The following is a 14,043-nucleotide window of genomic DNA, read 5'->3' as shown; positions in this document are numbered from 1 at the left end:
AGGCTGATTGAGAGTGTGATATAAGCAATGACAGATATGAAATTACAAAATGTGTTGAAGTGACAAGTGGAGCAAAGGATAAGATAAATGCTGATAAAAACACCGGAGGGAATTGTCATTCACCTTTCAATTATTGGACTGACGGGATGCTTTTTAATCAGATCAGAAATTATTGCTCAAAATTATTATTATACAACTCGGGACATATATGAAATTGATTTTCTTCCCCCGTCCTCCATTTAACTTTTTCAGTGCCTGACCTGTCAGCAGCATTTTATATCTACAATGTCCATAAGACCATAAGGTAAAGGAGCAGAATTAGGCCACTCGGCCCGTCGAGTCTACTCCACCTTTCGATCATGGCTGATATCTCTCAACCCCATTCTCCCGCCTTTTCCTCGTAACCTATAATCCCCTAACCATTCAAGAACCTATCCATCTCTGTCTTAAACACACTCAATGACCTGGCCGCCACAGCCTTCTATGGCAATGACTTCCATAGATTCACCACCCTCCGGCTGAAGAAATTCTTCCTCATCTCAGTTTTAGAGGGTTGTCCCTTTATTCTGAGGCTGTGCCCTCGGACCTCTCCTACTACATCTTCCCTCTGTCCACTCTATTCAGGCCTTTCAGTATTCTGTAAGTTTCAGTGAGATCCCCCCTCGTCCCTCTAATCGAGTACAGACCCAGAGTCCTCAAACGTTCCTCACACGTCAAGCTTTTCATTCCTGGGAAGAATTCCTGCCAGAAGAATTCATACGAGTTACCGCGGTGACCCGATTTGATCCTATTTTGTGCCCATCTCCTGGAACGTTGAATGAACAGTCTTTGATTGCACGATGGACTCATCAGTTAAACATGCTTCATTTAAAATGGCGGTAAACAAATTTCTTTTCAGTGAGTGTGTTTGCTTTATTTTATTTTGGGGAGCACATTTTATTTTTGAAAGCATTCGAAGGAGACGGGGAACTGAATTTATGGACGTGCTCTTGTCAGGATTTTCATGGCTGTTAAAGTTCAACTGTCTGGACAATTTACAGCTTGATCCATTAATCCTGTTTACACAGTGGCCTCCTGCTTGTCAGTGTGACCTAGTAGACCATTAGTGGACCGTGACAAGATATTACAAATCTAATAATAGCACTCGCAAGATCCTCTCTGTACGTCAGTGAAGCTTACAGACCATTCTGTGAATCCATATGGCTTCAATTCCCACGGACACAAGAACAAGTCATAATGTTGAAAATATCATGAGTTTGTTACATTTCTTTCAACTATCAATTATTGAAGATTTTGCGCTTGTTTGTACTACCTACCCACATTATTCTACTTCTATTATGCCTCTACAACCAATTAGTCACATGTCAGACATGTCACAATTGGAAAAACTCCATTGGCACAATCTTACCGGCCATTCACGCCACACTCCCGCAGCAACAAAGTCGGAGAATTTGGCATCCGTTCACTGCGGCGGGATGGGAAAATCCCATCGGCATGAACGATGGTAAGATTTTGGCCCATGTAAACATTTGTAATGGGAAAATTCTATATTACCATTTAGATCTTCTTCTTTAACAATCCCTTGGAATTGAGGATGACTTGTTTCCACTCCATGTACAATGAGTTCTAAGATGACTGCTTAGGTTCAAATGAGCGATCTACAGACTCTGTCACACGCAGGACAGGTGGTACTTGAAGGCTTGGGAGGATGAGTTGTTTTGAGGTTTATGCACTCTCTCCAGCGCAGGTTCTTGACTCAGGGGGTTAAAATGATTGAATGTGGTAGAGTTCCCCTGTGAATTAAGTACAGATGTGGAGATGCCGGCGTTGGACTGGGGTAAGCACAGTAAGAAGTCTCACAACACCAGGTTAAAGTCCAACAGGTTTATTTGGTAGCAAATACCATAAGCTTTCGGAGCAATGCTCCTTCGCCTGATCTGATGAAGGAGTAGCGCTCCGAAAGCTTATGGTATTTGCTACCAAATAAACCTGTTGGACTTTAACCTGGTGTTGTGAGACTTCTTACTGTAATTAAGTACAGCACAGTTCCCCCGGAAGCTGCTGCGAAGTTGTTTGAATGCAGTTTTTTTAAAATACTTTTTCCAATTCAATCAAATCAAATCCAATTCAGAGTCTCAACAAGTTGAGACATTTCCGATCCAGGCTGACAAGACAGGACGGGAGACCAAAACCACCCTGTCCTGGGCCTGATCTACATGAGCCAAGCTGATTGGAGAAGGGGGAGGTTCCTCCTCCAAGACTTGAGCTCATTTGCATCTTAGCCAAAAGGCCGAGATGCCGCTTTAAAAAATTGCTTCATATGAAACATATGAAGCTTCAGTGTAACCTAATGACCTCAACCAAGTGCGGCCGACCATGGGCTGCCGACCATACTACACTTGATCTTAGCCAAAAGGCCGAGAAGCGAATGCAGTTCCCACACTTACAGATAGGCAGCACCAAACAAGCTGACCAAGGGATAGAGGGTGAGAACTCTATTAACCACAAGGTGGTAGCCATTACAGCAGGTATGGATGTTTAGATGGTGTAATCATGTTGGCGTACCTCATTAATAATTAATCATTATAATTAGAGGCTGTAACTGGTTAACTTTATTCACCTGACATAGAGGAAATAATCAGAATTATTAGTTGTAATTGGATATCAATGACTTCAGAACAAATGTATATTTGTGGCTGGTATATGTAAATTGCCTGCAAGATAAGCAAGGATATAATTGTGCATGCCATGTATTACTCAGCAAGTCTGTACGTCACCTGATGGAAGGCAGACTTCCTCATTATAACGTGAAGGGCCAATTTTAAACTCCGTCTGGTATATCGAGGGTGCAAAGTATGTGTTTTGCTGGTTAAGGTGAAATTCCGTATCACCGACACAGTCTCTCAGTATGTTCTGCACCTTCCTGGATGAGCCTTCTCCAGTTTGGCCAGTCATGGCCAGGGCTTCCAGGAGCCAGCAGGGGCTATGTTTGACCAACACACCCCCCAACCCCCAATCCCCCACCCCAACAGCTCCCCCCACCCTGCCAGCCTCCCATCCTGCCACCCTCCACACTGCCAACCCACAAGCCCCCCCACCTCTCCAACCCCCCACCCTCCCACTCCCCATCCCTCTACCCCACCAGCACCCCCACCTCGCCAGCCCCCCATCCCGCCACCCCCACACTGCCACCCCGCCAGCCCGTACCCCTCCAACACCCCCACCCCCCACTCCGCTCCACCCCTCAAACCCCCCCACCCCCCCACTCCCTGCAACCCCCACCCCGCCACCCCTCAGTGTTGCTTTATAGATAAACTAACCAAATCACTCAAAATGCTTTTCGAAAGAAAAATCTTATTTTTTTAACAATAACTTAAATAGCTAACATTCCAAGCCAAGGTTTTGGAAGAAAATGATATTATTGACAACATTGTTAAATCCATCCTCTGAACTGTTGTTTTTCTTTTCATGTTTTTTAATACTTTTGTTAAAGTTTTTACTGGCAGATCTTTCAGATTCTCTCGAAAGTCTGGGCTTTGGCTTGATATCATTTTGATCCATCGCACGAACCAAACCTACAAATCCTGTGTCTGTGATGCAGTTGGCAACTTGAAGTGGCTCTCAGACCCTGGGATGACCTGGCTTCCCTCGATAAATTCTGGGATGCGTCATGGAAAATTTCCTTTCCCCACCTGATCCTAGTGGAACTGCATTACCCAAAATGCACTGCAATGTGCACAACATGGCGACGGGACAGGAGAACTATTCATTGTGAGCTGGATGGAGTGCAGGAAATATCAAAAATCAATGTATTTCTCTCTTTTCATTATCTTCTACAGTTGAACCAGTGAACTAACATTCCCAGCTAAAATTGCTGTTTGAGCTAAGGTTTGCTTAATAATGCTGAGGAGAGCAGAAAGGAAAATATATGAGATACAGGAAGTCCCTCACTTTATGACGTTCAAGTTACAATGAACGACATTTGCCACATTTATAAATTAACATCCCATTTCGACTTTACAATATTGGTTAAAACTTTACAATGCCACACCAGCATGTTCATACGTGCACATTGATGTTCTGGACAGGTGGAACCATTTTTATTAACTTGGAAATAAGTGTTTTTATTCTGTTAATTTCTTTGGCACAATCATTCACATTTTTAATGCATTTGTGTGCTTATGTTTGTTACGACGTGGAGGTTGTTCCCCCCCCCCCTCTTGAGACGTGATGTCGAATCCCCCAAAGATGAATACCTCACCTCGTAATCTGTAAAAAAAAAAGTGTGTGGGAAGGTGTGAACTGTCCTTCAGTAACATTTACTGGCTAACTAACAGAAATACCCGACACTCAGTTTAAAATGAACACTTAACAATTTATTTATTTAACTAACAGAGAACTTTAACTAAACAAGTAACATAGCGAATAAAATAAGATTCTAATGGAATGCTATTCAAATAAATATAATATCCATTCATTAACAAAAAAAAACACCATAATAAAATTCAGTTACTCTCAAAAATACAATCAGGTTTTGTGGCTTTCAGAAACGTTTGGAATTCCACTGTTGATTCTCCTGTCTGTAAGTTCGTTTTGATTTGGTACCTTTCACTAGTCAGATGGTGCATGCTTTTAAGAGATAACTGAAGCTGGCAGAGTTGGGAGTTGCTCTCTCCCTATCGAGGCTTGAGAGGTGGCAGTTCTTCTGTTGCTCTTCTGTTTCTCCCCCTCTGAACTCTCTTTTATACCTGTGATGACCTATCAATTTTCCTGTAATAGGATTGGTCTGATGTTGTCAACACCATCAAATTCAAATTTGATAGGTTCCTGGTAGCTGAGTGCCTGCTTTAAATTGATTGACTGCATTAAAAAAAAACAGGGTGTCTTGTCAAGACTACTGCTTAACTTTTTGATACAAATGTTTCAGCTTGGGCTCTGGATGTACTTTGCATTTTAAACCTCCAAGCGCTGAAACAAAACACTAGCTTTGAAAAGGGACCATGCAATGTTTTTTCCCCTCTAGTATTTTTACAATTTTTTACATCTTTACCAATATCAAATTCCAACTTCACAAACTCAACTTCGCAGCAATGTTGTATTTTTAAAGCGCTCAGATTCAAATAGTTCAAGGTTAAACTGACTGTGATGAATGGCATCACTATATCCCCCGCACTAACCGAGGAACCTGTGCTGAGGCGTGCAGGCATCAACAGTGACCCAAGCGACTTGATAGGACTAGAGCTGAGAGCGTTTAACACTGCCGGGTGCCCCATGAGTAATTTCCATTCTTGGTTCAGGAACCAATCTTCCGTTTGTATCATTGCTCCTCTGGAAAAATCGGTTCCAACTTACGATGTTTCAACTTATGACGTGGTTTTCAGGAACTAATTGTGTCTGAGGACTGCCTATACTTTGTTACTGACACCATTCCTTGAAGCCAGATTGTTTCCACCTTGGCTTCACCAGGCTCCTGTTGAAGTTGGTGGTGAGGTGCTCCATTGCCACGCGACCATCAGGGCTTTGATCAAGTCGCATTCACCCAGGAATGGTGGAGGCCACCGGTGTTAGATGAAAGCTTTATATTGAAAATTATAGATAAGAACTGTGTTAAGAATTTCAGAGTGGCTGGGAGATCGGGGAGTACAAGAAATACAGATTAGTTGTTGTGAGCTGGATGGACATGTTTTGTTTCATCTTTTCCGATTACGTTTTCCCCCTCCATCTCTTGTTTGATTTTTAAATGTTTATTACTGATACAATCTGGATATGGGGGAGTTAAAATGGATAGCCTGGTCGTTTGTTTCATTACTGTTTGTGGAAGCTTGCTGTGTGTGTATTTTCTACTTTACAAGATTATATTGACTGTAAAGTATTTTGGGACGTCCTGATGTTACGACAACTTCTGTATAAATACAATCAATAATTCCTCTCTCCCTTCCTCTTTCCCTCCCTCTCTCTGTCTCTCCCTGCTTCCCTCCTTCCCTTCGTCCTTTCCTCCTTCCCTTCCTCCCTCTCTCTCTTCCTTCTTTTCTCCCTCTCTCTGTCCCTCCCTCCTTCTCTCCCTCTGTCTGCCTCTCCCTGCCTTCTTCAAAGAACAAAGAACAGTACAGCACAGGAAACAGGCCCTTCGGCCCTCCAAGCCTGTGCCGCTCCTTGGTCCAACTAGACCAATCGTTTGTATCCCTCCATTCCCAGGCTGCTCATGTGACTATCCAGGTAAGTCTTAAACGATGTCAGCGTGCCTGCCTCCACCACCCTACTTGGCAGCGCATTCCAGGCCCCCACCACCCTCTGTGTAAAAAACATCCCTCTGATATCTGAGTTATACTTCGCCCCTCTCACCTTGAGCCCGTGACCCCTCGTGATCGTCACCTCCGACCTGGGAAAAAGCTTCCCACTGTTCACCCTATCTATACCCTTCATAATCTGGTACACCTCTATTAGATCTCCCCTCATTCTCCGTCTTTCCAAGGAGAACAACCCCAGTCTACCCAATCTCTCCTCATAGCTAAGACCCTCCATACCAGGCAACATCCTGGTAAACCTTCTCTGCACTCTCTCTAACGCCTCCACGTCCTTCTGGTAGTGCGGCGACCAGAACTGGACGCAGTACTCCAAATGTGGCCTATCCAGCGTTCTGTACAGCTGCATCATCAGACTCCAGCTTTTATACTCTATACCCCGTCCTATAAAGGCAAGCATACCATATGCCTTCTTCACCACCTTCTCCACCTGTGTTGCCACCTTCAAGGATTTGTGGACTTGCACACCTAGGTCCCTCTGTGTTTCTATACTCCTGATGACTCTGCCATTTATTGTATAACTCCTCCCTACATTATTTCTTCCAAAATGCATCACTTCGCATTTATCCGGATTAAACTCCATCTGTCACCTCTCCGCCCAATTTTCCAGCCTATCTATATCCTGCTGTATTGCCCGACAATGCTCTTTGCTATCTGCAAGTCCCTTCCTTCCCTCCCTCTCTCTCTTTCTCCTTCCCTCCCTCCCATTCCCTCCCTCTCTCTCTCTCTCCCTCCTTCCCCTTCCAACAGCCAGATTCAAACTATTTGTACAACATTGCTGAGTGCAATTTTATTGGATCCTTTGACATCTTTATTATAATAGCAACATTTAAAAAATTAATTCACAGGATGTGGGAGTCGTTGGCGAGGCCAGCACTTATTGTCCATCCCTAAGTGCCCTTGAGAAATGGGGATGGGCCGTCTTCTTGAACCCGCTGCAGTCCATGTGCTGTTTTTTAGAAATGTATCCCTTTCTCAGAGTTACAAAGTCAGCGCACAGAGGAGACTGGGCAAGCCTTTAATCCATCTCCTTGTTTGCTCCAAAAAACAATTAAATTCAATCCAATTCATTGTCCCTATAAAAGAGACATATTAGCCGGAACTCTACCACCTCGCCAGTCACAGAATTGGAGCGGGCGAGGGTCCAACAATGGAAATTTCCATTGACCTCAGGCAGGAATTTCCAGTCTTGCTTGAGTGAGGCCATAAAATCCCGCCCTGTAGATCCAAGCTGACTTGAGCAGGTATCACACCTGAACTCACGTTTGATCCAAAAGGGAGGGAGCTGCAGGATATTGACTCCGCAACAGTGAAGGTAACAGCGATATCTTTCCAAGTCAGTTAGCTAACAAAAGGTGTAGAGGTGCGATATGAATAGAATTCCTTCCCGTTTTCCTTACTGCTGTGAAATATTAGATCACACTGAGCGATGTATTACATTGGAAACGATACACAAATAAGGACGGCACTGTAGAGTAGGGCCATGCTGGAGTATTTGTTATGTTACTTGGCTAGCAATCCTGTACTGATAATCCAAACAATATGAGTTTAAATTTCACCCAATTGAATTTAAATTCTGAAAATAAATAAAAGGTCCCAATAAAAGTCACGCACGTTGTCTGTAAGTCATAAATGTCCTTTAGGGAATGAAAGCCGTTGTCATTACTCAGCCTAGCTATAGATTCATTCCAAGATTAAATCTCAACCACATGCTGAAGTGGATTAGCAAGCCATTCTGATGTATTAAACTATTGTCACCGGTTCAAGAAGAAGACCCTCATTTTACGAAGTCATGTAGATAGTCTTTAGGGTTGGCGGAAAGCAAGTGACATAAAATAGTAAGGAAGAAGATACAATCCAAAAGGAATTTGCAGAGTGCATTCAGAGAGTGAAAGCTCAAGTTCCAACAAACTGAATTTAAAATCAGGAAATAAATAATGATTCAAAAATAGATCTTAGAATCCCTACAGTGCAGAAGGAGGCCATTCGGCCCATCGGGTCTGCACCAACCACATTACCACCCAGGCCCTATTCCCGTAACCCCATGCACTTACCCTAGCTACTCCCCCTGACAGTAAGGGACAATTTAACATGGCCAATCCACCTAACCCACACACCTTTGGGAGGAAATGGGAGTATCCAGAGGAAACCCATGCAGACACGGGGAGAATGTGCAAACTCCACACAGATAGTGACCCAAGTCGGGAATCGAATCTGGATCCTGGTGCTGCAAGGCAGCAATGCTAACCACTGTGCCACCGTGGTATCAGTTGTACCAGCTCAAAATATTGCCAACTCCATAGTTAAGGTAAAATACGTATGTTTCATCTGCTAAGACAATTAGTGCACCCACAGTTATCTAAATCATGTGTAAAACACTACTCCAGTCTACCAGAGGAGTTTAAACATATTAAAATCAGCTTTAACTGTCTCTGTCTGTTAGTAGTGGCAGAAAAATAGTGTTCAGTCATTTGAGCTTTATGTCAGCTGCTTTTCTGATGGCTGCCATTTTGGGTGGGGTCCTTTTTTTCATTCATTCGTGGGACATGGGCGTCGCTGGCCAGTGTTTAGTGCCCATCCTTAGTTGTCCGAGGGCAGTTGAGAGTCAACCACATTGCTGTGGCTCTGGAGTCACATGTGGGCCAGACCAGGTAAGGATGGCAGATTTCCTCCCCTAAAGGACATTAGTGAACCAGATGGATTTTTCTGACAATTGACAATGGTTTTCATGGTCATCAGTAGATTCTTAATTCCAGATATTTTTTATTGAATTCAAATTCCACCATCTGCCGTGGTTCCCAGAGCATTAGTTGAGTTTCTGGATTAATAATCTAGCGATAATATCACCAGGCCATCACCTTCCCATTAGAGGAAGGCTTGGAGCTCCCCCTGATTTTGTGAGGAAGCCATTTTCAACGTTCGGTCCTGTGATATAGGCATCATCCGTGTTGCTATTTTGAAGAACACATGGACAAGGAAACATTGCACAGAGATTTCAAACTTTGACTTTCCAAGGGCTAGGAGGAACAGGATTACTCCATCTGCTTCTAATCACTGCACAACACCCTTCATTACCATATGACTTCAGCGAGGCCCATGAGGTGGGCCTCTTGGAGTATAAGCTCCCTGATTGAGGTCATAATTGCCTGCCCAATCAGGGAGTCTCACCTGTATATAATAATGGGACTATCAGGTCCATTGGCTCTCCTGGTTCTGACTTTGTACCTGAGACACTTTAGGAGTGGAGATAAGTTTGTAAATATTGGGAATCTGGTGAAGGGACACCAGCTTCTGAGGAGTTACTTCAAACCCACCCCCCCCACCCCTGCTCCAAATGCCACCGCCAGAGATTCACTTCATGCCTCGGGCCCTGTCAGGTGACTCCTAGTGGTATCAGCATCATTTTTGGACCCTCCCTGATTAGCAAACAGCCTCAAAGCAGAGGTTCAGTGTTTGCAGTTCACCAGGTATGCGCCCATGTGGCCTGAGCTTCATATAGCCGGTGACGTGTCTGCTGCTAGCAACATGTGCATCTAAGATTACAATGGATCCTTTTGTGTGTTTGAAACTTGATGCTCTTCCACTGTAAGGAGCTGTCCACGACCCAGTGCTGCAGACTAACAGATGCCAAGGTCCAGGACTGCAGATGTCTTAGTGGTATTATCGCTAGACTATTAATCCAAAAACTCAGCTAATGTTCTGGGGACCCGGGTTTGAATCCTGCCACGGCAGATGGTGGAATTTGAATTCAATAAAAATACCTGGAATTAAGAATCTGCTGATGACCATAAAACGATTGTCGGAAAAACCCATCTGGTTCACTAATGTCCTTTAGGGAAGGAAATCTGCTGTGCTTACCTGGTCTGGCCTATATGTGACTCCAGAGCCACAATAATGTGGTTGACTCTCAGATGTCCTCGGGTAACGAGGGATGGGCAATAAATGCTGGCCAGCCAGCAACACCTATGTCCCATGTTACTCCTAGAATATACCCTATCATTTTGCTAAACAGTGTCTACTACATACTCATTGTGTTACATGGAAAATGGTGAATGTGATTTCAAGGAAGGAGGGAGACAGTATGCAGGAAATTACAAGCCAGTTAGGTTAATGTCTGTTCTAGGGAAATGACTGGAATCTATTATTAGAAGCTTATTTATTATTAATGTCACAAGTAGGTTTACATTAACACATTATGTTCATATTCTTTTCTGGGACATATGCATCACTTCTTCTGATTTTGATTGACATCCCAGAATAACATACAATTCTGAGCTTGAAGTATAATGCATCTTAAATATCTCACACATCAAGAGCTCTGCTAATCTCAAAATGCACTTCCTTCAGTTATGGGGATATTGGTGGAAGAGCTATTTTGAGAACTTTTAGAAAAGCAACGGAAGAGCTCAAAGATCAACAAATACATAAATAAAAGAAGACTTAGGGTGGAATTTCCCTGTCCCGCCTGCCACAGGGATTGTAGCAAGTGGGACAGGACCATGCAAATGTTCATTGACCTCAGGTGAGATTTTCCAGTCTTGGGGTGAGCGCGGCTGGAAAATCCCAACCTCAGTGTGGTGATTGTCCCTTTAAGGGCAACACAGCAGAGTAAGGGTCACCTGACCTGGGTGAGCAGTCGGAACTCAGATTGGGGAATCACCCCAGGGGGAGGAGTTCTCTTCGGCAGGGGTATTTGAGACATTGAAACATGCTGCAACTCTCGTTGATCCTTGTAAATAAATCCTTAGTTGTTCAGTATTGCAGCCTCTGAAAGTACATTATCACATTGAGAAAAATAGTTGGGAAGCAAGTGGAAGAGAAATTTTCCCAGAATACTCGAACAACAGTCACTCAATGAGATGGTTCTGCTCACAGTTAACGGTGGGGGAATCACACATCACATCTCATGCACATTTTCCGGTATTATTGATATCGAATTCCATCAAACCGTCAAAGAAATAAGGACGGTTCCAATCAGAAAAATAATTGCGTTTGTTATTAGGGTCAAAATAGAACAATAATGACCAGAAACTTAATCTCTCGAATTAAGACAGCTTGTATTCAATGCACAACAAATATTTTCAAAACATCAGTGAATGTGAGGCCTTCAATGGACCACCCACATTGTTCTCAAACACTAAAACATACTAATTACTTACATTTATATCAGTACAACATGACCAGCAACCTGCAATCAAGGACCTGGCTCACAACAATGAAACGGAGACACTTACTCACAATGGGTGAGTCATATAGAATGACTGAATCAAGTAGCATTCTCAGCAAGGTTTAAAGAAGATTATCGTAAGCATCTGAGAACTTTAGCAGCGATGAAAATGTGACTGAGGTGAAAATCCAATCTACCAAATATATGTGCAGGTGGCAAGAGCATAATCCAGTTCCTTCATAAACAATGTCTTGTTTTAAGTAACGATATCAGCATCAGCACTTTTACACAGGATTTAAATTCACCGATGCAAAGAATAGATTTATGAACACCTTGCTATTGCTTATAGGGTTTGTGATGGAAACATGAAACTGGTACAGCAACAAATAACCTGCATTTGTCTGGGATCCGAAGTGGATTCCGATATTTTCTGTGCTCCATTTAGCCTTAAGCACGACAGTCATTTGTCCAGCTCTGCAGAGTAGTTTGCTAAGGTGATGGCTGGAATTCTCCGACCTCACCCCCAGCTGGGATTCTCCAGTCCCGCTGCAATGAATTCAGCACCAACTTCTCTGTTCTCGCTGGCAGCGATGTTTTAAAGTCTGTGGGAGGAACCTCGAGCATCCGGAGGAAACCCACGCAGGGACGGGGAGAACTTGCAGACTCTGTATAGACAGTGACCCAACCCAGGTTCCTGGCAGCAATGCCACCGTGCCACCTATTTTTCCACCACACTGCATTTCAACCTGAAAAATAATTTGAGCTAGAAATGCTGAACAGGTCCTCAGCAGCGGTGTTTTAAAGTTTATTTATTAGTGTCACAATTAGGCTTACATTCACACTGCAATGAAGTTACTGTGAAAATCCCCTAGTTGCCACACTCCGGCACCTGTTTGGGTACACTGAGGGAGAATTTAGCATGGCCAATGCGCCTAATCAGCACATCTTTGGACTGTGGAAGGAAACCGGAGCACCCGGAGGAAACCCATGCAGACATGGGGAGAATGTGCAAACTCCACACAGACAGTGACCCAAGCTGGGAATCGAACCCGGGTCCCTGACGCTGTGAGGTAGCAGTGCTAACCACTGTGCCACCGTGCCACCCAGGTGAAGCAGTATACTATGGACAGGTATTACATTAGCCTATAAAGTCCTTTGTGATATTTTCAACATCTTGTTTTGATTCAGTCTTGAAAGGGTATGATTGAGGGTGCACCTCTGTCTCACATCGAGCATGACCCACCATATCGGAGGGCCGATGATGATGGTGGTTGTCCTTCAAGTTCAAAGAAGACGGTGGATGTCTAGATTCATCAATGGTGAACACAGAGATGGTTATGTAGTGCCAGGCTGGCTGCACAGAGTTGGAAACAGTTGGGGTATTAGAACTCAGATGTTGTGACTTGGACAGATGCTGCTCCAAGACGTTGTTCATCGGCAGCAATAAGAGGTTGATGTTGATCCTTTTCAAAAGTGACAGAAGCTGTACAGATCAGAGTTCTCCAGTGAGCTCCTTTTCACGCTGAGTCTTCCAGTTCATTAGACCACACCACTTCAGATTTCCCTTCAGCTTGTCTTTGTAGCACTTGTGTGGCCGACCTTGGTTCCTTTCGCCAGGCGCTTGCTCTCCATGTAGCAGCTAACTCGGATGCAATGCTCTTCCATTCTATTTCCACACTCCACCCAGTATAGCTGACTCTCAGAAGTATCAGTACTTGTCGTCTGGTCTCAGTCTAAGATTTTGAGGTTTGTGATCTTGCCAGCAGATGCTGAGGATGGGGTGAAGAACAGACATGTGAAATTGTTCCAGCTGATTTAGTATTTTTTATTATTCATTCACAGGATGTGGGCATCACTGGCTGTGCCAGCATTTATTGCCCATTCCTAATCGCCCTAAATGGCTTTGCTAGGCCATTTTAGAAGGCAGCGAGGAGTCAACCAGATTGTGGCTCTGGAGTCACGTGTAGGCCAGACTAGGTAAGGATGGCAGATTTCCTTCCCTCAAGGACATTAGTGAACCAGATGGATTTTTATGACAATCGACAATGGTTTTGTGGTCATCATCAGACTTTTAATTCCAGATTTTTATTGAATTTTAATTTCACTATCTGCCATGGTGGAATTTGAACCCAGATCCCCAGAGGATTATCCTGGGTCTCTGGATTGCGAGTCCAGTGACAATATATCTGCCCCATCAACCCCCTTATGTTTGCAGGATGAAGTCTTTGTTATATCGGCGACCGCAATATGATCGATCAACTTTCCAGTAATAGTTGTAAATCTGGAGGTGGAAAGGGGAGAGGAACTTGGTGAAATTATAATCACTAGGGAAGCAATACTGAGCAAACTGGTGGAGCTGCGGGCTGACAAGTCTCCAGGACCTGATGGACTTCATCCCAGGGTCTTAAAAGCGATGGATAATGAAGTAGTAGCTATGTTGGTGTTAATTTTCCAGAATTCACTCAATTTTGGAAAGGTTCCATCAGACTTAAAAGTAGCAAATAAGCCCCTCTATTCAAGGAGGGAGGCAGAAACGAGGAAACAACAAATCAGTTAGCTTGGTGTCTAACATAG

At 43.8% G+C, this 14,043-nt stretch overlaps 1 pseudogene; it reads right to left on the bottom strand.

The window, feature by feature from the left end:
- Window positions 1–2,223: 2,223 nt before the first annotated feature.
- Window positions 2,224–2,429, bottom strand: LOC144511602 (U2 spliceosomal RNA; annotated as a pseudogene).
- Between the last annotated feature and the right edge of the window lie 11,614 nt (window positions 2,430–14,043).

Source organism: Mustelus asterias, chromosome 24, assembly GCF_964213995.1.
Source record: "Mustelus asterias chromosome 24, sMusAst1.hap1.1, whole genome shotgun sequence".
Taxonomy (NCBI): Eukaryota; Metazoa; Chordata; class Chondrichthyes; order Carcharhiniformes; family Triakidae; genus Mustelus; species Mustelus asterias.
Note: the sequence above shows the minus strand (reverse complement) of the source record. Positions and strands in the feature narration are given on the sequence as shown.